The sequence below is a fragment of the Rattus rattus genome, chromosome 7 (assembly GCF_011064425.1).
Source record: "Rattus rattus isolate New Zealand chromosome 7, Rrattus_CSIRO_v1, whole genome shotgun sequence".
Taxonomy (NCBI): Eukaryota; Metazoa; Chordata; class Mammalia; order Rodentia; family Muridae; genus Rattus; species Rattus rattus.
Window position 1 is genome coordinate 103,648,061 of NC_046160.1, and position 25,321 is coordinate 103,673,381.

Here is a 25,321-nt window from a genome sequence, read left to right on the forward strand (position 1 = left end):
AATCTTTCTTTCAAGGCCTTTAAAATTTTGTGTTGGAATTTTGATAGGGACTGCATTGGATCCATAGATTGCTTTTGGTAAAAAGGTCATTTTCACTATGTTAATCATACCTATCCATGAGCATGGGAGCTCTTTCCATCTTCTGGTATCTTTTGCAGTTTCTTTCTTCAGGGACATGAAGTTCTTGTCATACAGATCTTTCACTTGCTTGGTTAGAGTTACACCAAGCTATTTTATATGTGGCTGTTGTAAAGGGTGTTATTTCCCAATTTCTTTCTCAGCCAGTTTATCATTTGTATGTATAAAGGAGGGCTGCTCATTTCCTTGAGTTAATTTTGTATCCAACGACTTGTTGAAGGTGTTTATCAGCTGTAGGAGTTCTCTGGTAGAATTTTTTGGATTACATACATACTTATATACTATCATCTGGAAATAGTGATACTTTGACTTCTTTTCTGATTTGTATCCCCTTGATCTCCTTTAGTTGTCTTATTGCTCTGGCTAGAACTTCAAGTATTATATTGAATAGATGGGAAGCATGTGGGTAGCCAGGTTTTTATCACTGATTTTAGTGGAAATGCTTTGACTTTCTATTTTCTATTTCTATTAATGCAGGAGACAATTTCCTGAATAAAACACCAATGGCCCAGACTCTGAGATCAACAATTCATAAATGGGACTTTATAAAACTTAAAAGCTTCTGTAAGGCAAATGATCCTGTCAATAGGACAAAATGGCAGCCAAGGTTGGAAAAGGATGTTTACCAACACAACATCTAACAGAGGACTAATATCTAAAATTTATAAAGAACTCAAAAAGTTATACACCAATAACCCAAATGACCCAGTTAAAAATGGGGTACAGAGCTAAACAGAGAATTCTCAACAGAGGAATCTAGAATGACTGAGAATCACTCAAATAAATGTTAAAAAACCTTAGTCATCAGGGAAATGCAAATCAAATCGACTCCATCTTGTACCATCAGAATGGCTGAGATCAAAAAATCAAGTGATAGCACACGTGAAGCAAGGGGAACACACTCCCATTTCTGGTGGAAGTACTACCTTGTACAACCATTTTCGAAATCAATTTGATGTTTTATCAAAAACTTGGAATAGTTTTACCTCAAGACCCAGCTATAGCACTCCTGGGTACATACCCAAAAGATGTTCCACCATCTTACAAAGACACTTGCTCAACTATGTTTATAGCAGCTTTATTCATAATAGCCAGAAACTAGAAAAACCTAGATGACCCTCAACTGAAGAATGGATAAAGAAAATGTGGTACATTTACAAACAGGGTCTGTAACAACTGGAGTGAGGGGACTATCCCAAAAGCTGTTGCCTGTAGATAGGATATATTCTTCTGTCTGGGCTCCTTGTCTGGACTTAGTTGGAGAAGATATACATATCTGTCTTAGTTGAGATTTATTGCTGTGAACGGACACCATGGCCAATGCAGGACCAATAAAGGACCATATTTAATAGAGACTGACTTACAGGTTCAGTTCATTATCATCTAGGCAGGAGCATGGTAACATCCAGCCAGGCATGGTGCAGGAGGAGCTGAGAGTTCTACATTTTCATCCAAAGGAAGCCAGGAACTCACTGGGCATCCTCAGACAGTGAGGAGGAAGATCTCCAAGCCCACCCCCACAGTGACACACTTTCTCCAACAAGGCCACACCTTCTAATAGTGCTACTCCCTGGGACAAGCATATGCAAACTGTCACACTACCCTAACAGAGACTTGATATGCTATGGTTTGGAAATACCCAGTGGAGGCACCACCCACTCAGAGGAAAAGGGAATGGGGTATAGGAAAAAGGATTGTAGGAGGGGGTGACTGGAAGGAGGCTAGTGAGCAGGAAGGAATGTAAAGTAAATAAATAAAAAATAATTTAAAAAAATCGTAGTGTCTTAGTGATTCCATACCTGATTACCAAGTTAGAACTCAATTTATTCACCCAATAACTCTTCATCTTTCATTGATTACATAATTCTTAAGTACTTAATGAGTGGCAGGCTGCCCCTCATAACTACTGCTGTTTCTGGATATTACAGAACTTATCAGACACACGGAGAAAATGATGACAGCTCATTGTGATGAGATGAGGGCTGTACAAGTGCAGTCCCAGGGGAACACAACTAAGGCAGTGACTTTGATAGACGATCAGAGAAAGGGACACACACCTAAGATGGTTTTAGGATCTTTAATACATGTGTCCCAATGCAGAGTCCATTTTTTGGACAAGGAGGGAGGGGACATTCTTTAAGAGGATTTAGCACAACTCTGGATAAAATACCTTTTCATAGAGTACTTTAAATCATAAGAGAACAAGTTGTCATGTTTCCCTTTCTAATGTTATTAGGGAAACAGGAAATGAGACCGAAAGTAGATAATGTGGGAGGGGCTGCCAAGCCCACTGAGTCTCTATCCACACCATCATATTCAGTGAGGAGTGGAGGATGGGAGATGGTGGATAGGTCATACTAAAGAAGAAGTAGCATGGATGTAAAAAAGTATCATGATAATTTGTGTTACAAGAAATATTAATGGTGCTGAAAACTGGAGGAAACAAAGGAAACAATGAGAGGATGGGAATCACTCAAATATGTAGGAAACATCTGTCAGGAGAGTTTGAGACAGAGTGAGACATGGGAGTAGCTCAAATATTAATATTACAGACTCTGCCTCTTTATTCTTTGGGGAGCTGTTTAGTGTTGCATGGTTTTAAGCAGGAAAGGCCATTCTACTGCCAATGTCAGAGCAGAATTTGAAGATCCTGGAAATCAGATTATCACTGAGTGTGATGCTTAATTTTGTATATCACCTCGGATGAACCATGGCATTTGAAACATTATTATTATTATTATTATTATTATTATTATTATTATTAAGGCAAATATTATTTAGGGTGCTAATATGAGAATATTTCTATAAGTAATGTTTAAACTATGGGCTTTGAATATTTTGGGGTAAAGCTCATCCAATTTAAAGACACACAAGTGATTTGCCTTTCTTGAAAAATGGAATATTTGAGAATACTGGCTACCTATGAATATTCAGTCACAATCTCCTGTGTTACTAACCTACCAACCCACTGAAAATCATGGCTCTCCAACTGTCTATAATTACAAGTCTCTCTCAAGTCTCTCTCTCTCTCTCTCTCTCTCTCTCTCTCTCTCTCTCTCTCTCTCTCTGTCTCTGTCTCTGTCTCTGTCTTCATATATATAGTTGCTCTAGGGGAATATAGTATTTTGGCTGAACATTTTAAACTGGTTATGGAGTTTCATGACTTGGCTGCTTCCTGATTTGATTATGGTCAAAGAATTAATAATTCTTATTCTCAACATTAAAGAAAGTACTGACCATCCATCTATCAAAATAGGTACACTGGATAGCCTCTAACATAAATGCTGTAAATTAAACACATATAAGAGTGGATAATTTGAATTACCATGTATAGGATACATTTGAACCTTTTTTTTTATTTTGCCAGAATAATGAATATGATGGTGTGAGGTGGATAGATACTCAGTGGGCTTGGAGGCCCCTCCCACATTATCTACTTTTGGTCCCATTTCCTGTTTCTCTAATAACATTAGGAAGGGAAACATGAAAACTTGTTCTCTTAGGATTTAAAATACTCTATGAAAAGGTATTTTATCCAGAGTTGTGCTAAATCCCCTTAAAGAATGTTCTCCTCCTCCTTGTCCAAAAAACGGACTCTGAATTCTCACTCTGGTCCTAGGTGGAGACATATTCTGATATCTGGATTTGCCTCAAAATTAAAATATTATATGCTATTATCTCTCCAATTTAGAGTTAATCTATGTAGGCCTGCAATTACTTGAAAGGAGACCACCCTTCAAGAAGTGTGAGGAGATGGGGAAGAATAATTAAATCCTTAATAAAAAATGTACTTATACTACTTATAAGTTCTTATCTGATATGTAGTTTACACATCTTAACTGATAACCCCACCCACTTGATTTTGAGTTCCAATGCACAGAACATAACTTTTCTTATTTATTTATTTATTTATTTATTTATTTTTATCTGACCTTCATGCCTCTCTTAAAAGACACAACTCTCCTTTTCTCTTTTCTCTATTTGCCTTTATATTACAACCTTTCCCCCCTTTTCCATGCCCCTTTTCCCAGAAGCTGCCAGGATTTTGGAGATCTGTATACACTTGATGTCTGATTGACCTGTAGGTTTGCTGTTGTAGTTGTTTTAACTTTAATAAAATAGTCCTCAAGCTTTCTTCTCAATCTTTTAAAGTTATTTTATCCAGAACCTAGAAAAGAGCACCCTGTGTTTTCCAGTAACAGTACTATGTGCCTCTTTCCCACACTAATCCCATTGGACAAAGTAGAGTAGGAGAAAAGGAAATTTGACTCTTAAAGCTTATCACTATCTGTACCACCGGAAAGCTTCTGTATCTGCCAAGGAAGAGATCCTAATCTATCTCCCATAGAGCCAGGGCTGGAATTGCTAAAACTAAATTCCAAAACTCATCCTGCAAATTGCTAAATTCCAAAGCAAATTGAATCCCAGGCCTTTCCATGGAATTTCTAAGAGTTCAGTAAAGACTGTTTTCTTCAGACTGTTAAGTTATAGTGGAAACTTAAACTTCAGAGTTGGTAAACTTGAGTGCAGTGGAAATCCTTGGACCTTGAAGTGTCAGGGTCAAGTGTCACCACTCCCTGCCAAAGGCAAGGTAGGCATGGTTACCATAATGAATAGAGGAGTCAAAGGAGCAACCAGGGGAGTGTGACTCTCACAGAATTTAAGTGCTGGCTGGTTGGTCACGCTGCTCCTAGGAGTGAATTGGGAAACCAACTAAATTGTTATTTGATCTGTATAAGCAGAAAAGTGGTTGGCGAAGTGAAAAAGTCTAATGTGAATTACACAGAGAGTCAGGACCCCTCAATTCATTCTCAGACTTCAGTCAGTTTACAGAACCCAGATCTCTTGGGAAGAAGAAGCCTGAGTCTCCTTGAGAAAGGACTCTGATACACTGCCAAAAGCGTATACTATTAATCTGTCTCCCAGCCTTCTCTGAAGTGACTTATAACCTTTCCCCAGGGTAGCTCTGCATTAGGGGAATAGAAAGCAACTTTCAGACATTGGTGGACACCAGCTCTAGCCCAGTCTGTGTCACAGTGAACTGGAGGAGAAAGGATGGCTGTGCCCAGGCCTGTGAAATGCTGATGTTCAGAACAACAGATGTGGTTCTTTGTAGTTTCCAACTACAAATCTGCAAACCATCCCTGGAGAAATGATGTCTTGAGTTGCATCCCATTTTGGCATCCCCTGGTATTGCTGGCAAAGTGTTAGATACTGCCTTTCACCTATGTTCACTGAACAGGAGAATGAATGAATGAGTGAATGAATGAATGAGTGAGTGAGTGAAAAGAATTATGAGCATCAAATAAGAATAGACTGAAGCTAGGGTACAACTGTGTCCATGACCCCCCCTTTTTTAATTTGGCATTTAAAGCTCATCTCATAGAAAAGAAGGATGCAGTATTATTCCTTGCCACCATTCTACAGATCATGTTAGAATTAACTAGCCAAGACCCAATAAATTAATAGCAGTCTTTCAGCATCTGCCTGGAACTACTATTAGCAATTTTATATATATAGATCACAGCTAATAGACATTGCCTACTTCAGTCCTTCTAATAGTCTTAAAGGTTTAACACTCGACAAGTCAGGAAACAGCCCAAGAAACATGAATTGACTTGCCAAAAGTCAACCTGCCCTGAAGGAGAAGAGGGCCTTGAGTTCACCTTTGCTTGAGTCATCTTAATGTGATCACCAAAGCTGAAGGGCAACTTTGATTTCTGGCCCATGGACTTACATCTTAGTTTGTACTCCCAGCTCTCTGGAGGAAGCACACTTCTCTTCAGCAGGACCATAATGCAGGTGCCGATAATGACTTGATCACCCTGGAAATGGATGTAATTTAATGACACCTAGGAAAGAGTGGGCCAGGCTGCCCACAACACAGAAACACACAGCTTTCAGGTAATTCTGATTTAAACAGGGTTAACAGAAGTACACCCAGCTCCCATGCTATCTAGGGCAACCTGACTCTTCTAAAGTCTCATGGGTCTACACACCCCATATGTCATATTAACCACACCTACCGTTCTACAAAAGCCTCTGACTGATTACTCCAATATGTGCTCCAGACTTCCCAGGCACCTGCCCTACCACTCCACAGATAGAGACTTGTGACTTGAGACTTGCAATCCAATGTGATAGAGACCATTACCTATTTCTTTGTACTATGACTTCCTTCTCCCTGCTCCTCCTGGAATCTTAAATGAAGATAAAGCATCTTTGTCTTAGGAGGCTGCCACATTGTTTCAGACCCCTGCCATGCTGATAGTGGTAATAAAGTTCTTGCCTAAAGGACAATTGGACTCAGCATGCCCCTGCCTCTCTCTCCTCCCTCTTCACCTTCTTCTCCTCTCCTTCCTTTTCTTCTCCTCTCCCTCCTATTTTCCTTCTCCTCCTTAGGAGCTGACATTAGTCATATAAAATATCAGCATCATCCTTAGCTGTTCTTTTGTGTTTTATTAGAACCATAGATAATTAGTGGACAGAAAACAAAAATGTAGGCTAACCCCCGAAACCTGGCTCATTTCATCAGAAGAACCCAGAGTTAAGTACCGTATCATTTAAACTTATTACAACAACCAGTGGTCAATGAAGTAACATCATGTTTGTGATGGTTTAAAGTAGGTTTGGCTCCCATAGACTCATGTGTTTGAATGCTTGGCTCATACGGAATGACACTACTAGGAGGTGTGGTCTTGTTGGAGGGGATGAGACATGGTGGGGTTGGATTTTGAGGTTTCCTAGGCTTAGGCACCTCCCAGTTCAGAAAAGAGTCCCCTCTTGGCAGCCATTAGATCAGATGTAGGACTCTTGTCTCGTCCAGCACTGAGTCTACCTGCATAATGTCATGCTTTCCAATGATAATAATAATAATAATAATAATAATAATAATAACAATAACAATAACAATAACAATAATAATAGTAATGATAGATCGAACCTCTGAAACTGTAAGCTAGCCCTAACTAAATGTCTCTTTTATAAGAGTTGCCTTATGTTGGGGATTTAGCTCAGTGATAGAGCGCTTGCCTAGCAAGCTCAAGGCCCTGGGTTCGGTCCTCAGCTCCAAAAAAAGAGTTGCCTTGGTCATGGTGTCTCTTCATAGCCATGGAAAACATCACTAAAACAAAGTGCTTCAAACTTCTGAACAGGGCTAATGTCTCAATTCAGTAATGATAAGGGAAAAGTGGGCCTGTGCCTTAGCCTCAATACCCTCTAAGCCTGTTAATCCTTATAACATTACGAAGGAAGCTAAAGAAACAGAACTGTTCCCTTATGATTTAGTTGTATACTTATTAAGGTAAAAATGTTTCCTCAAGTGTTGATAAATAGACTTCTTCAACTGGCAAGGAATTATGCAATTCCCAATCAAGGAGACTTAAAGACCGTGAATATATAGCTGATGCAAAAAAAAAATGCTGTAATTGAGGTAAATATTTGTCCTTTCTCTTTTCATGAGAAACTCAAAATCCTAGAGCCCATGTTTGGCTCATTCAGGAGATTACAGCCATCTGCTGGGAGACAAAACTGTCAATTATAAAGCAATCTGGCTTTTCATTTTATTCCATTTCCAGGTTCAATGTGGCTCAAATGAGGTGGCATCTTTTCATTATTATTATTATTATAAAAACCAGGATGTTCTTGTTACAATCTGCCTGGTGATCTTATTCTCAGTATCTCAAGATGCACAGGTCTCTGAACTTAGGCATGAAAACATCAGGCCAACCCTTCCTTGAAAGGGTCATTTAATGAAACAATCCACTCCTGGGAAAGCATTGGGTTCTTTATTCATGAACACAACAAACTGGGGGGAGGGGGGTTACAATTCAAGTGTGTTTTAGGGCAAAATCATGGCAAAGAGAAGATATTAAATGGAGACAGAGTTGTCCTTTGTCAGCTAGTGAAGAACATTTAAAGGGAGACATGGAGGTTTTAAAAAGGAAGGTTCGTGAAACATTAAAAGCAAAATGGCCAATTTAATACCTTCCGATTAAGCCACATGAGGAAACGGAGGGACTGTTGGAAACCTTAGCAGAGACATTTTAATGGGAAAGGCAGTGACCCTGAAATTGTGACCATTAACGTCCTAATGGAGGTGAATTAGCCTTTGCTTTGGCCTGATTCCAGTCCAGAAGAGTCACCCTGGTTCCCTGAATTCTTCCTGTAGTTTTACTGGAAACAGTTACCTTGTATTTTGCCTTAAAACCATTAAATTGCCTTTCTGTGGACCGTTCTGAAACTCTCTTATGCTCTTCACCAGCAGAGGAGACAGGAATTGACATTTAAACCAACACCTTGCAATAGAGAAGAGAGATTTTTCACACTCAGCTCTGTGTATGGGTTAGGTTTAAGAACACATCTTAGGGGCTACAGAGGGCTAATGATCATGGTTCTATGGCTCCATTTGTATGACGTAAATAGTGTTTACTGGAAGAATTATTCCTCAAGGCCATTAGTGACCAGAAATAAGTGAAAATGAATTTGAACTTTCCCAAATGCAGCTGCTTCCTCTCTTCAGTTCAGTCCAATCATCTTGTCTTACATTTCATAATGATGACCCAATCTTAGTAAATAATTTCACACTGATACTTTCATAATTAACGGGGAAGGATGAGGGGGCATATGATAGGGTGGGCTGGAGAATATAGGTCACTTGGCAGTATGTTTTCGGAGTATATATAAAGCCCAAAGTTCAGTACCTAGCCCTGAATAAAACAGAAATAAACAAAACTTAAGATAGGGCCACACATATATATTTCTAGCTCTTGGCAGGCGAAGACAAGAGGTTCTGGAGTTCAGTGTTCATCTCAGTCACATAGAGTAAGTAGTTGATGTCAACCTAGGCCTCACGGGATCACATCTCAAAAACAAGAGAAAATATATTAAGCGTATATTTTGTAGGCAAAGAGAATACTGGATTCCGATTTATAAATTAGTTAACACTTTTCAGATAAGTGTGAAAATGCTTTTTGGAAAAAAAAGATGTTTAAAGCAAATGAATGGGGCAATACTGAAGGGCACCTCATGCTATTCCAGGAAGCAAAATGGCTGCCAGGTTCAGGAAGGTGAAGCTCTATTATAAGATGTCCCCCATTTTGCATTTGACTCTATCCCTCAGCCTAGGACATCTTATCAGAGAAGAGTCCCTAGTGCTGTCCTTATTAGTTTTTGTTTTTCACTCTACCTTTCTCAACCATCCACAGTCAAGTCTCTGGTCCACCACCATCAGCGAGGCTGACAGGTTACCTCTTGGGTAAGGAGCACTTGCCTCACCTTACTGCCTTATGCTATTCTTCACCACAGCATCATACCACTGGACCATCTACTGTGACACTCATTTTAAGAATCCACTAATCAAGAAGTTTTCATTTCTGGTCCTTTGCCATCTGTGCAAAAATATCATTTCAGCAACAACCCTTAGTGGTAGATCGTATACTTGGTATTGAAAGGACTCATAATATGCCACTTTGCAAATACACCATTTTAGCATGAGAGCTAAAGGCATTTGAAGACCAGCAAACACAGAAAGGGTTCTCTGATTCCCCTTTCTGTATCATAAATCAGGGGATGGATGTCTGCTATTTAAGTGTCTACCTTACCATGAAGAAAGGTGGGACTCATCCTTTGAGTCCACTTAAATAACTCACTAAATTAATACCTTATCTTCCACTAATTCTTTCTTGTATTTTCTAGCCACTTCTTTATGACTTATCATTCTTTGAAGGCCAGGTACTATTTCCTTTGTTTAAGTGGTGTATGAATTTCTGGGTCTACTATTCCTTTGAATCTCACTTTTCCCCTGTGAACTCAAAAGCACTCTAAAAAAGATTACTGATAATTAAATGCTTTTTCTTCTACTAACTTATGTTTTGCTAGCTTAATTGATAAGCTTCCAGGTACTAAACCAAAGAGAGTGGGAGAAAGGTTCTTCCTTCCTGAGACCCCAAGAAGTTAAGTTTCACTACTGTGAACTTCAGGTCAATGCTAAGAAAACGATTGAAGTATGGTTGAGACCTTAAGCTTATGTGTATAGTACAGTACTATTGATGGAACTTTCCCTGATGGCCATGGATGATAAAACAGATCCAAAGCAGTTTACATTTGCATATCACTGTGTTGAATGGGGAGAGAAAAAGGATCATGACCCACAGACTGTAGATTCCAGCGTATCTCATTGGACAGCTCCTGCTGATTAACCTACATTATCTATTATTCTTTCCCTACGTACTCTTAATGCCTTCCTCTCTTAGCCTAGTTAAGGGAATTCTTCGCAAATCCCTGTTACAACTAGGGGATGACATAGCCTAGTTGTCATTGAAGGGAGATGTCTCAGCGACATTAAGAATGCCAAAAAGTAACTGATTTAGGTAACAGATGATCTTTCCATTCCCATCTTACATTTGGAGTAGGGCATAGATCTTACCACCGCAAAGTTAAAGCTTTTGGTGGTAGGCAAAGTCAAGAAAGGTTCATTGGAGCTTTTGATCTACAAACACGAAGTTTTGAGCTTGAACTCTCAGCAATATCTATAAACAGTGCATGACTGCTGCTGCTCTGGCAGAGAGGAAATGGGTACAATAAGAGACCTCACTGGTCAGTCAGTCTGGAGACCTCAATGGTCAAGACCAGTGGAAAAATCCCATTTCAAAACAGTAAGGTAGAGAATGTTAGAGAACAACACTCACCCTCCTTTGGCTTCTACATATCTACTCACAGGTTATGGACCCACACATCTTACATTCATGTAGCACATACTGCACACACACACACACACACACACACACACACACACACACACACACACACACAAAGTAAAATGATGGACCTAGAAGAAGGAACAATTTGGTATTCAATGACTTCCTAGAGCAACTCTACCCACTTTGGGATAGTCCTCTTTTTTAATGTTTTGTTACAAGAGAAAATATTTACTTTGACTATAGTCAGGGAGTTTGTTGTGGGAAGCCATTGCAATTCTCTGTGAAATGAACAGCTTTTGAATGTTTTAATATTGATGAGAGGCATGTCTAGTTTTGAGGAAAAACCCCAAACTTCAAATGGGTTCCACTTTAAAGCTTTAAAGATCCAGCTCCCACTTCTCTGTAGAAGCATACAGTGAATAAGTGAGTTAACCATGAAGCTATAAAAGGAAAAGTACAAAAGAATAGGCTTAGTAAGTAGACACTTAAGTGACTTGCTTTCTTTAACTGTCAAAGAACTTAATCACTAATCTTGATCTAAAGTACATTGAACAATATTATTGCACGTGTGTATTTTGTATATATCTACGTGTATGAATGTGGTGTGTGTGTGTGTGGCGGGGGTGCCTCCATGTGTAAGTGTGCAGCATGTAGAAGCCAGATGAAGAGGCTGGATTCCTGCTGGATATCTTCCCTGCTTTATTCTTTTGAGACAGTGTTTCTAACTGAATGTGGAGCTAATCTGGTGGACAGCAACTTCATCTACCCCCCTGTTTCCAACTCCAGGAACACTGGGGTTATAAGCCTATTCAACCACACATTTTGTTTGCTTGTTTTGTTTTGTTTTTTAAAATTCAGTTCTGTGATCTTAACTCAGGTCTTCAAACCTGAGTAGCATGTTCTCCTACTCTGAATCATTTGTTGGCTTCCTGGAAAAAATATCTTCCTGTGGTAGATAATATCTCCTTTTTTGTTGCAAAACATTTCTTGTAGAGAAGGGCTCAGCTCCCAGAAACAGTTCTGGAATTGGGACAATTGTGAATACACCCTGGGAGTCTTGTCTGTGATATACTATATGTGATGTTTCTTTAGTATATTTGCACAGAGAAGTACTTTAAAACTGCTAGGATAATAAACGAAGCTGAGAGTAGTTCTCTCTGTTAATGCGCTCCAACGGTAACAATTCCTTTGGACCTAATGAAATGCCACTGAGAAATGAGATTTGGAGAAGTTGGTACTTTCTATGTTCTTCAGATTTTCTTATTCCTCCATGACTGAGCCTCTTCTAGAACATGAGTGCTGGATAGAGTCTAAGATGGTTGGAACGGCTAAAGGAAGAGAAAGCTATTGCCTTCTCAGTACTTTGAATATGGCCTCTGACATTGGCCTAACAGGACTCCTTGCACAGTGACCTTGGCTCAACAGGGTGTCCTGCACACCAAGTCTCCTTCCTTCAAGAAGTTCCCATAAGGTTTTGTAGCAAGGGGGCCTGTCTTTGCCTCTCCCTCTCCGTAGAAGGGAACATATACATCAATCAGTGCTACTGTCCCAAGACTGTTTGCCATCAAAGAGGCCAAAGGTTTCTTGTTTGCAATTTCATCAGAGAGCTGTTCCTATCCAGCCAAATGCACCAGAAGGATGGCGAGCATCCTGCATCCTCGCTCCCAACAGGGAGCTCATAAAAAAGCCCACATTCTGATGTTGCTTTAGAGTGGGCTGAAGCAGCTGTTGAAGAGCGACTCTATACAAGACTGAAAAACAAATTCCGACTCTGATGGAATCTTCCAGAGAAAATTCAGGTGGCAGAATGTCAGCACATAAGTCAGCAGCCTGAGGTTGTATAACACCTAGCTTCTCTTACCTGAAAGGAATCTGGGATCTTTACCAGCAGTAATCCAGTAAAAAGTGAGTTTTATAACACGGTGATGGCAACAGAGTCAAATCTCTGGCCAGCAGCCCCCTTGTAGGAAGCCTGGCTTTGCATCCGTATCCGCCACCTCCTGCTTGTGCCCTTGGCAGGCCCCCAAGAGAGGCAAGGATGCCATTAAACTCTGCCAACCCGCAGAGCAGCCAGGAGCTCAGCAGAAGGTGTGAGTTTCCTGGCTTCTCATGGAGTCCATCTGGATGCTCCGCACACCTGTTTGGGAGGGATTCAGAGGCCCGGTTTACAAATGGAAAAGTGGCTCAAACATTCTGGTCCACTGCTGATCACTGACCTGCTGACCACTAACCAGTATTTTTGAGGGACTTGATGCAAAGAGATCTTTTCTATGGCCTTTCTCCTCTTCCCTTGTCAACCTTGGATGGTGAAAATATGCCACTCTGTAATAATAATAAAAAAAAAAATCCTGGAATGAACAGATGTAAAGGTGTTTTAATTCCTCAATAAAGGTGACACTAGGCCAAATTTGATACTACACTAAGTTCCACATAACATTTAAAAATGAGTTTTTTTCAGCCATAAAATTACTAATTGATCTGTCTTGTAAAAAGATAAAGGAAATGAATGCCTATTTGAGTTTCATTTCTGTCAGCCTCCCAACTCCTTATTTTATGTAGTGCAAAATGAATTTTAATGAAGCAGCTTCCAAATTTCAAAATATGTCATTACCCTCGGAAGTAATTGCCACATCCGACAGCCTTTTCCTCTCCTAGTGTCTGCCTTTCCAGTATGGAAGTCAATGTTCCGTGCCATACGCCCTTCCTCATGCCATTTGAGGAAAACAAATTAGGAAAAGACTGTGCCAGGAAGAAATCATCTCTCTCGTCCTTCAACAGCTATTTAGAGAAACTGTGCTGTATGTAAGATGCTGGGGTGGGGTGGGGAAGGGACTCATGCTTGTGAGCTGATACACAGACGCTCCTGTGGATGTAGGTGGGTGCATTTGGATGCTTGTGTACAGAGGTCAGATGATCATGGCGTTTTTCTCCATCACTCTCTACCTCAGTTTTTGAGACAGGGTCTCTGAGTAATCCTGAAGCTTCCTGATTCAATTAACTCTTCTCTCCATTGGTTTCCAGGGAACCACCCATCTCTGCCCACCTAACATTGGCATTGTAGGTGCCTGGCACTAGACTCAAATTTTTATGAGTACCATGGATCGAATTCAGGTCCCCATGCTTTCATAGCAAGCCTTTTACTGACTGAGCTCCACCCCCAGGTGTTGCATCTGGGTGCTTCTAAAGAGATTAAAATGTAAAATAGTGAAAAATCCCCTATGCTATACAGTTTGCATATTAATGCTATATAGCATTATATGCTGTTATATAACAGTCAAGTGATTATTAATGTTATGAATAAAAAGAATGGATATTGATGGACGGTGAAAGACAGAAAATAGGAACATGTATATATCCACCAGCAAACCACACACACACACACACACACACACACAGAGGAGACAGAGTGAGAGAAAACAAAAATTAATATGTCAATAGTATGGAAATGAAGGAGAGAGTCCAGTGGCAGTCTGAGAACAAAGCTTATCTGGATGACCTCAGTCTTTACTCTTGAGTTCTTGAGGACTTCATATATTTGGGTGAGGATCATTCATATGAACCAGTATGCTACACACACACACACACACACACACACACACACACACACACACACACAAATCTATTCATTTCAATATGAAATGAATGCCATTTTTATGAGAACACAAACCTTGGAATGTGACTTGAAAGCAGGTATTATGGGCTAGCCATGTTGATACACAGACAAAAGTCCCCTAAAACTTAGGCATTATCTTTGTTGTATTTGTGTCACCTCCCGCCATCCATTGGCTTCAATAAACTTCTTGCCTCTGATGACTTGTTGCATATTTTATCTTCTGAACCCTTGTCCGAGCCAACCCTGCCCACTTCACCTCCTGTTTTACAATAGTCTCCTTAGACATGACCTTGTCTCCCATCTCACTGCCTTCCTATTTGCTTAGTCTATTCCTTATGCAGCAAAAAGATATTCAAATTGAAGCCTAATTCTAATCAGTCCATGTACGACGTCAAACAACTTTGGTGGTCCCTGAAAAACCTAGCCAGTGTACAAGCGGCCCGTTCTTTCCTCAATTTCTTTCTTTCTCTTTGTATGACTTATTAAACCTTTACCAGGAATTTCCTTTTAAAACATAGTTTGTTTCATGTGCCTGCCTCCTCCTAGTCTGTATGTGTACCATGTGTCTGTATGTAGGTGCCTGAGGAGAGTGGAAGAACTGGAGTGGCTGGTGGCTGTGAACTGCAAGTTGTAAGTGCTAGGAACTGAACTCTGGCCCTCTGGAAGAATAATATATGATTGTGTGTTCCTAACTATTGAGCCAAACCCCTTCACACAGACACACACACACACACACACAGACACACACACACACACACACAGACACACACACACACACACACACACACACACAGAGAGAGAGAGAGAGAGAGAGAGAGAGAGAGAGATCTGTATCAGAGGACACATTTGTTCATTTTTTTCCTTTTGTCTAGACTTCTCCTTTTCTAGATGGTCCTATGGCTCCATCCAGATTATTACTAATAAAATATCTCTTCAAAGGTCTCTCTGAGTCACACTGCTTTAATGAACATTTTACCTCATTCCTTCATAGACTTTATCACCATCTTTATCATATTAAATATGTATTTGTTCAGTGCCTTTCTTCTAAGCAGAGTAAAGCTTCATGAAATACAGACTGTGGACCTTGTTGCTTACAATGGCCCAAGGTCCAGCAGCTAGACGTAATACATAATAATGCACATGACATGTGTCAGGTGAATTAACAACAGCAAAAAAATAGTATTCATAAAAATAGCATTCTCATAAGTTCTCATGAGATTCTTGAGAATAAGTTCAGAAACCTTTGAATGCCAGAGACTTCTAATTATCTTCTAATATTTATTTTCACTTTTTTCCACAGTAATATACTCTATTATTTTATTTGACAGATGGCATTCCAGAACAAAGGCTCTATTTCCAGAACCTAATTTTGGTTGTGAATGTTCATGTGACTAACTTTCAGCCAAAACTGCTCAGGTCAAAGAGCTACATGCAACTCTGGGAGGAAAATTTCCAAACAACACAGGGGGTAGAAGTCCCTTCTACCTGTGTGTAATCAACTACAGCTTGGGTATGGTGCATGGAACTCCATACCTCAAGCCTTTGCCTGGAGACTTTAGATGAACTTCACAGCACAAGACAACCCCTAAAGAACACAAGATAAGGAGAGAATGGGTCACTGCTGTTGTGCACTGTTAAATCATGCCAATCTACTGCCATAGAACTACTTAAATTCACAAGAAAACATACTGCTTTCTTATTCCGTTCCTAAGATGATTACAGCACATTCAGAGTCAGCTAAATATACAAAGAAAAGAAGTTGACTTATTCCATAGTTCTGGAGGCTTATGGGGTATGGTACATAGATCAGCCTCACTTTGATTAAGGTCCCATAGTGGGTGACATACAGTATACACATAGGAAGTGAGAGGAGCTAGGTAGTGACTACACTTGTCTTAGCTAACAGCCCTCTTCTGAGAACTGACTGGGATTTGTGTACTACCACTGTGCCTTGGATAGGTAGTAACTTGAACTATATCCTACTGGATTCTGCCTTTTGAAGTTTCTGCTTTAAACTCACTACCATGAGATTGAGAGTCAGGGTTCTTTAATACCTGAGTCATTTGAGTGACACACCACATCCAAATATTGCCATGGCGCTCAATGTCCATCAAGGTTCAAGGCCTTACACAATACAGGAGGCATGCGTTGATGCCTGTTAGTTGAAAATTTCTAACCTCCTGCTGAGTAGTTTAAAAGTCTTAGTGCAGAGGTGGATATGATTAGCCATGCCTGTAACTCCTACATGAGTAGAGGCAGGAAGATTATCAATTCAAGGTCACCGTCAGCTTCAGTGAGTTTCAGACCATCTTTTGAGAATTTGTCTCAGAATAAATAAGCTAAAACCAGAAAACCAACAAAAGAAAGAAGGAAAACATGAACAATACCACCAAAACAACAAGCAAAAACCAAACAAAGCCCACGTTCAAAGTCTCCTAAGATTCAAGGCAAGCTTTCAGCTGAAGGCCCTGTAAATATCAAGAATGAGTTAAATATTTTTAAAATGTATTTATAAGAAAAGTATGGGGTTAACACGCTCATTTCAAAAGGAAGAAATTGGGAAATAGAAAGGGGAAATTGGCTTGAACCAAGCCAATTCTTTTAAAACCCAGGAGGGCAAATACCAAATTCTGCAGCATCAAGCTCGGGATCTCAAGTCCACTGTGGCAAGAGGGTGGGCTTCTAAGATCTAAAACAGGACCCGTCTATGGTGCTCACGACTGATAGCAACCCTTAGCTCTCTTGTGCTGTGTGCTAGTATCTGTAACTTTCCTGATGAGTGTTCTATGCTCATAGCTGCTTTGTCTTTCTGGGGTTCCCATTGAAGCTGCAGATACCTCCCCGTGGCACCACTAGCCATCACAGCACTTGAGACTGCCACAGCGACTGACCCTTGGCAAATTTCTATCTGATCTCCAAGGTCTTCCTTTGAAAATTGAAGGGAAGCTTGTCTTGAGTGCCAGGGACTGCTGTGTTTTTGAATGTAGCTGCAGCTGTAGGGCACTTACAGAAAATTAGCCATAGAATCTGTACTCAGTCCTTCCTGGGCTAGCCTGTGGAGGTGACCCCGAGAGTCTTCACTGAAACAACTCTCTCCTGGAAGGCCTCTGGACCTGTGACAGGAGGATAGATTCGGAGCCAGCTGAGATGTCTTCCAGGTCAGTTATGTCTAAATGCACGTCATTGTCTCCTGCTCTTTGATAAGCAATAGTGCAGCCATTTGTTTATTACTTTCATTTATTTATTTATTTTTTACAATACAATCGTTGCCCCCTCCTGGTCTGCCCTCCCATAGTCTCTCATCCAATTCCTCCTCCCCATCTCCAAGGGGTATCAGCCCCCAACTCGACCCCCAAACACCCTGATGCCAGGCCTCCCCACTCCCTGGGGCTTCAGAGTTAGACAAACCTTCCTCCACTGAGGCCAGACCAGACAGTCGTCTTCTGCTGTATATGTGTCAGGGGCCTTGTCTGGTTGGTGACTCAGTGTCTGAGAGATCTCAGGGGTCCAGGTTAGTTGAGACTGCTGGTCATCCTATGGGGTCACCCTCCTCCTCAGCTCCTTCTAGCCTTTCCCTAATTCAACCACAGTGGTCCCCAACTTCAGTCCAATGGTTGGGTGTATCTGTGTCTGTCTCAGTCAGCTACTTTGTTGGGCATCTGTTTCAGAAGACAGCCATGATGGCTCCTGTCTGTAAGCACACCATAGCATCAATAGTAGCGTGAGGCCTTGGATCCTTTTTCTCCCTATGGGAACCATTCCCTTGTCTTTTCTATGGTTCCAAAGTCTCACTGTAAATTTGACTAAAAGCTGCAGATAATGCCCATGTCACAGCTTGAATGTTTTGACGATTTGAAATTTGATCCGCCAGATGAACTACTCATCACTTTTAATGCTTACCTCTTACAAAGTTTTTGGGCATAAACAGAATGTGGTAAAGTTATTTTTTTTATTGTGAAAAAAAATGGCCTTTACTCTGGTTTTCAATCAAATCTTTAATTCTGGCTGAATCCAATGCTCTGGTTTCATCTTCTGAAACATTAGTAGAATTGTCCATAATGATCACGTTTTTAGCACTCTCTGCTATATCAAGCCCTTCAAATTATGTCAAAATTTATATATAACCAAGTTCCAAGCTGCTTCATTATATCCAAGTAAAAGCACTGGAGTAATGCAATTCCTTAGTATTAAGATGACTGAGTTACCCAGACCCGGGGTGACTCTATGATAGGCTGCAAACTGGAAGTTTACCCAGATCTAAGAACCTGTGGTCAGCCAACCACAGCCATGGGCGGCCAAAAACAGGACACCTTGTCATCTGTCCTGAAGTAAAAATGGGTAGCTTAAATAAACAAGTGACCCCCCCAGAGAGGTTTCCAGAGCTCTAACCAATTGTAAAATTAGTCAGACTAAGACAGAGCTAACCAATCAAGGTAAATGGTACATACCCATCCCTGGAATTCCCGTGACTGACAATAAAAGCTGGGCCTGAGAGCCCACTAGTTGTCTCCATTCATAAATAGAGAGACCCCTGCATGCAAAAACAATCAGCTATATAAATGCTCTTTGCTTTTGTATACTATTTAAATCTGGGCTATCATTGTTTGGTGATTCTTTGACCATAACAATATAAATTTTCTATATTAGTAAGTTTTCCATTGCTGCAATGGAAAACCAGATTTTGAAAACTCGTTAGAAGAAATGTTTATTTAGCTCACAATAGCATGGTACAGGCTTAATGCTTAAGCAACAACAATGCATTGGCTATAGCTATGTTTGTTCTGACCAGGGTCCCTATGATGAAATTATCTCATGAAAATGGTACCACAATGGGAGGAGGTCATAAAGGAAAAAAATTGTCATCATAAGACTTGAAGTCACCTATGGCTTTTTGTCTCTTATAATAAGATAATAATCTCTCTTTATGAACCCTAACTGAGGGGCCCTCTAATTCCTTAAAGATTAATGCTTGAATATCCTAAAACCTTCCCTTTGTATTATAAATCTTGAAGGTTTTGTCTCCTCCTAACATCACTGCATTTATGATAAGCTTCTAACTAAAGAACCCTTGGGAGGCCTTCTTGAGCCAAATCCAACACAAAGCAATATACATATATAGTCTTTAATCATTATTAATTGGGGTTCTCTGTGCCTTGCAACTGTATGTATCCCTGAGAATGTCAAAAAGTTGATTGGGACTAAACCTTGGCTTAAGTAAGCCTACAATAAACATTATCTTTTACAATGTTGTCTTATTTTCATGTTGTTGTATGTGGTGGCAGTGCTTCTATAGCTTCTTAATATGTCATTTTATGTTGAGTACATGCTAAGGACAAGAACAGAAAGCGAGGTAGAACTAACTTAAAAGCATTGTGGAGAATGTATGACTGAAATAAAACCATGCTGCAATATGAAGCATGCTTACTACTGGTCTAAGACGCTATGGGCCTACATAGGAAGCATAGCAAAATTCTTGTAAGAAATGTAATAAGTCACTAAAGAAGATATAACACTTGGACTGAGAGATATGTACAGAAGATTGTAATGGGAACAAGGGACTCGGGAGAGCACAAGAGCTTCTTCATGATATGGACCTTCATGAGACCTGAGTAAGTCAACTCATTCATTCATTGTCTTTTTCACCTCATCCAACACTTGATTACAGAGGTGACATCACTACCTATGAAGAGACTTTAGATTCAAATAGTTTGATCAAGTGATAAACTGAAAAGAAAAAAATGATTTTTTAAGAGTATAACTGGAGGTGCAGTTTCTAAGCAATGAGAGTGCTACAAGATAGGAGACACTGGCAAGAGTAAATGAGTGAAAGAAATTACAGAAATATCACCACAATATAGAAGGCAAACCAAAGGAACAGTTTTGGGATCCATTTTCAAAATAATCAACCTTTAAATATGCCTTATTCTGTATCTTATACAAATATCATTCAGTAGTCATATAATATTTATGTAAACATTATCACATATATATCCTGTACTCACAGATTTCTAACTTTCGACACAACCATCATTGCAACTTCCATGGTGGTTTTTCTTAAGATCTATAATTCCATGTTTTTTGAAGCAGTACTTACAATAATAATAAAAGTAATTAAGTAGGGTGCCATAAGCTTGTAAGTGTAATTTTTAAATGTACTGCATATATGGAATGCAATATTATTAATCTACAATAAAGGGCAATATTACGTTGCCAGTGGCAACATGGATAGAACTCTGGGACACTATGGTAAGTGAAACGAACTAGGCACAGAAAGACAAATTCTGTATATTCTAATTCTTATGTGAAAGCTAAAAGAGTTGATCTAACTGAAAGAGAAATTAGAAGTCACTGAATATTGGGAAGAAGAAATAGAAGGGCATTAAATAAAGTCACAAAACCAAAATTGTACATAGGGAATGAGCATTAATAGTTATAATATAATATGTAGACAATGATCCACAAATATTTAGTCTGGGTTTTCTAAAAAATTAGAAGATAGGATTTCCAATGTTACCACTCCACAGGAAAACTGGCAACTGTTTAAGGAAGTGGAAAAGACCCAGGCTGGGAAGATGGCTCAGAGGTTAAGAGAACTGACTGATCTTCCAGAGGTCCTGAGTTCAATTCCCAGCAACACATGGTGGCTCACAACCATCTGTAATGGGATCTGAAGACAGCTACAGTGCACTCACACTTATAAAATAAATAAATCTCTAAATTAAAAAAAAAGTGGGAAAGAACTTCCTGGTTTGATCAATAAACTCGGCATGAGGGCACAGACACACCACTCTTGACCCCATAATTACCTTTCCTTATTAGAAGAGTTTGTTCACACAATAATGCGGATTCTCAGGACCTTATCCATTTAACAGTCTGCTCCCAATTGAACTTAATGTTTCCCCAGACTTTTCCAGTGCCTCTCACACTGACATGGTATTTGTCCGCAGCTTTTTTAAAACTAACTCTTGATATTTATTTTGATGCCGTCTCACATCAGTGCTTACTTTAAACAAAGTTCATTTAACGTGTCATAAACAAGTTCATCTCAAACGTGGACAAGCACACCTCTAAAAATAGAAGGGAGGTCTAAATCAAAATACTTGACGCATAAGATTTTTGACTAGCAAGTTTTTAATTTCGAAGAAGTTTAATTAAACTAAAACAAAGGGCTAAAATTAGCTACAACCGAAGCTAAGTCTATAATTATCAATGACGAGACCTGAAAAGAGATGGTTAAACGAGACATGCTAAGTGTGAATTTATTAACATATATCTATTGTGTCAGCTTCCCCTGCACAAATTTAAAAGCAGCAGCAGCCCTTCTTGTCAACGGCATCATTCAAATCTTTCCTCAGAGAGAGCTGCAATTGTTGATAATCGCATGCAGACTAAAACATCTCATTTTATGCTCCCCAAATGCGTGTTTACTTTGTATGATAAATATGGCTATGAAATGGAGTGTTTCCGGCATTCTCAGATCAAATGCAACCGGGAGGAATAACTCAGAGGCATCCTGATGCTTTATATTTCCACGCACTAATATTTGCTTCACACCATATGTCTCAGCAACACAAGGAAGCGATGATGGGGAACAGCCCAGTGGTTCTCTCCTCTCACATCTGGTATTTTGAGGCACTCTGATGGTTTAGAGATTCATGTTTAAACCCCAAGATAGGTCGTATAATGAAATGCCTTAAAAGTCTTTTTCCTTATCATCTAATTGGTATCAATGAATAATGTAAGGGTCTGGATTTAAATAGAACTGAAACTCTGCTGGACTCTAAAATCTCACGCAAGATGTCCATTCACAGAACAATAAAGAGACCCTCATGTCAGTTGGCCTTTGAAATGACAGAAACCCTTCACTTCTGCTAACTCCTAACGAATATTAGTAACAGCATCTGCCTCCAAGCTGGCTTGGCTGCTTAGTTAGGGTCTCTACTTCTATGACAAAACAGCATGACTGAAGCAATGTGGGTAAGAAAGGGTTTGTTTGGCTTATACTTCATTATCACTGTTCATCATTAAAGCAACTGCTTAGGACAGGTACTCAAACCAGACAGGAACCTGGAGGCAGGAGCTGAATCAGAGACCATGGAGGAATGTGGCTTACTGGATTTCTCCTCATTGCTTGCTCAGCCTACTTTCTTATAGAACCTAGGACCACCAGCCCAGAGATGACCCCACCCATGATGGGTTGAGTCTTCCAAATCAATTACTAATTAGCAAAAAGTTCTACAGGCTTGCTCACAGTCCAATCTTAAAGAGGTATTATCTCAGTAGGCTTCGCTTTTCTAAGATGACTCTAGCCTTCGTCAAGTTGACAAAAAATTAACCAAGAGTTTCCCTCCTGGGGAAGCAGATCAAGAAAACAATTGCTGTGTTGTTGGCATTGACAACATATGGTCATTTCTTGCTATCTCTCTTTGATCCTTTTTCCCACCTCGGCTCTCAGGGGAAAGTGGTCTCTGTGGATTCTGTCACCAGATTCCTGAGACCCTGGATAATGTTGGGTTTTTTTTTCAGTGAAAGTATTAGCAGGAAATTCAATGTGAAGGTGATAGATCCCATTCTTCCATTTCTCTATGTATGGACAGCCTGGATAACACCAACTCCCACCATTGTGGTGAACTTGCTAATTGCTAATTGATTAAACAACACCTATATTCCATCATCATGCACAGTCCAGTATACAAACTGGGATTTATTGTTGGTGAATTTCACAGACTTCATCAAATATGTTCCAGGTTAGTCTATCATAATGGGAAGTCACAGCTCAAATGCTTATCAATCAAGAAATGTAGTTCTTTCCTACATTGCATCCATAGTCCAGAACAGAAAGCAATGATAAGTACATGCTTCTAAGTTCATTTTCTCCCTTTTCATATAGTTTAGGATTTCCTTCCTGGGAATGGTGCCACCCATAGTTGGCAGGCCTTTCTAATTCATTAAATCCATCAAGATAATCCCCCTCAAATTCCCAGAGACTCTTCTTTTGATTAGCCCGTATTTTGTGAAGATAGCAATTAATGGTACAATGATAGAGGTATTGCCTATAATTCCAACACTCCAGAGGTTAAGTAAAGAAAGGAATGAGTTTAAGCCAGTTGGGATACATTGCAAGATGTTGTTAAAACCAGATACACTAAAACTAATAGAAGAAAAAGTGGAGAAGAGCCTCAAATACATGGGCACTGGGGAACATTTCCTGAACAAAATACCAATAGCTTGCTTATACTCTAAGATCATGAATCAACAAATGGGACATCAAAAAAATTGCAAAGCTTCTTTAAGGCAAAGGACACTGTCATTAGGACAAAACGTCAACCAACAGATTGGGAAAAGATCTTTACCAATCCTACATCTGATAGAGGGCTAGTATCCAATATATACAAAGAACTCAAGAAGTTAGACTCCAAAGAAGCAAATAACCCAATTAAAAATGGGGTACAGAGCCAAACAAAGAATTTTCAGCTGAGGAATATCAATTGGCTGAAAAGTACCTTAAGAAATGTCAAACATCCCTGGTCATCAGGGAAATGCAAATCAAAACATCCCTGAGATTCCACCTCACACCAGTCAGAATGGCTAAGATAAAAAACACAGGTGACAACAGATGCTGGCAAGGATGTGGAGAAAGAGGAACAATCCTGCATTGTTGGTGGGATTGCAAGCTGGTACAACTAATCCAGAAATCAGTCTGGAGGTTCCTCAGAAAATTGGGCATAGTACTACCTGAGGACACAGCTATACCACTCCTGAGCATGTACCCAAAAGATGCCCCAACATATAACAAGGACACATGCTCCACTATGTTCATAGCAGCCATATTTAAAATAGTCAGAAGCTAGAAAGAGCCCAGATGTCCCTGAACAGAGGAATGGATACAGAAAATGTGGTACATTTACAAAATGGAGTACTACTTAGCTATTAAAAGCAATGATTTCATGAAATTCATAGGCAAATGGATGGAACTAGAAAATATCATATTGAGTGAAGTAACCCAATCATAAAAAAATACCACACATAGTATGCACTCAATGATAAGTGATATTAGCCTAAAAGCTCGAATTACCCAAGATAAAATCCACAGACCACATGAAGCACAAAAAGAAAGATGACCAAAGTGCAGATGCTTCAGTCCTTCTCAGAAAATGGAACAAAAATTTTCATAGGAGGAGATATGGGGACAAAGTTTGGAGCAGACACTGAAGGAATGGCCATTCAGAGCCTGCCCTACCTGAGGAATCCAGCCCATATACATACAGCCACCAAACCCAGACAATTTTGCTGATGCCAAGAAGTATATGCTCACAGGAGCCTGATATAGCTGTCTGCTGAGAGGCTCTGCCAGAGTATGACAAATACACAGGCAAATGCTCACAGCCAACCATTGAGCTGAGAATGCGGTTCCTATTGGAGGAGTTAGATAAAGGATTGAAGGAGCTGAAGTACTTTGCAACCCCATAAGAATGACAATACCAACCAACCAGAGCTCCCAGGGACTAAGCCACTATCCAAAAAGTACACATGGACACACCCATGGCTCCAGCTGCATATGTAGCAGAGGATGGCCTTGGTGGGCACTAATGGGAAGAGAAGCCTTGGTCCTGCCAAGGCTGGACCCTCTAGTCTAGGTGAATGTCAAGGCAGGAAGGTGGGAAGGAGTAGGTGGGTGGTTGGGGAACATCCTTATAGAAGAAAGAGGGTTTATGGATGGGAAATTGTGAAAGAGGATAACATTTGAAATATAAATAAAAATATCCAATAAAGAGTTAAAAAAATAAAAAACAAGCCATAAGATCGTAAGACCATATAAATATAAACTATATTCTCTCTTATGTTACTGACATATTCTAAAGAAAAATCT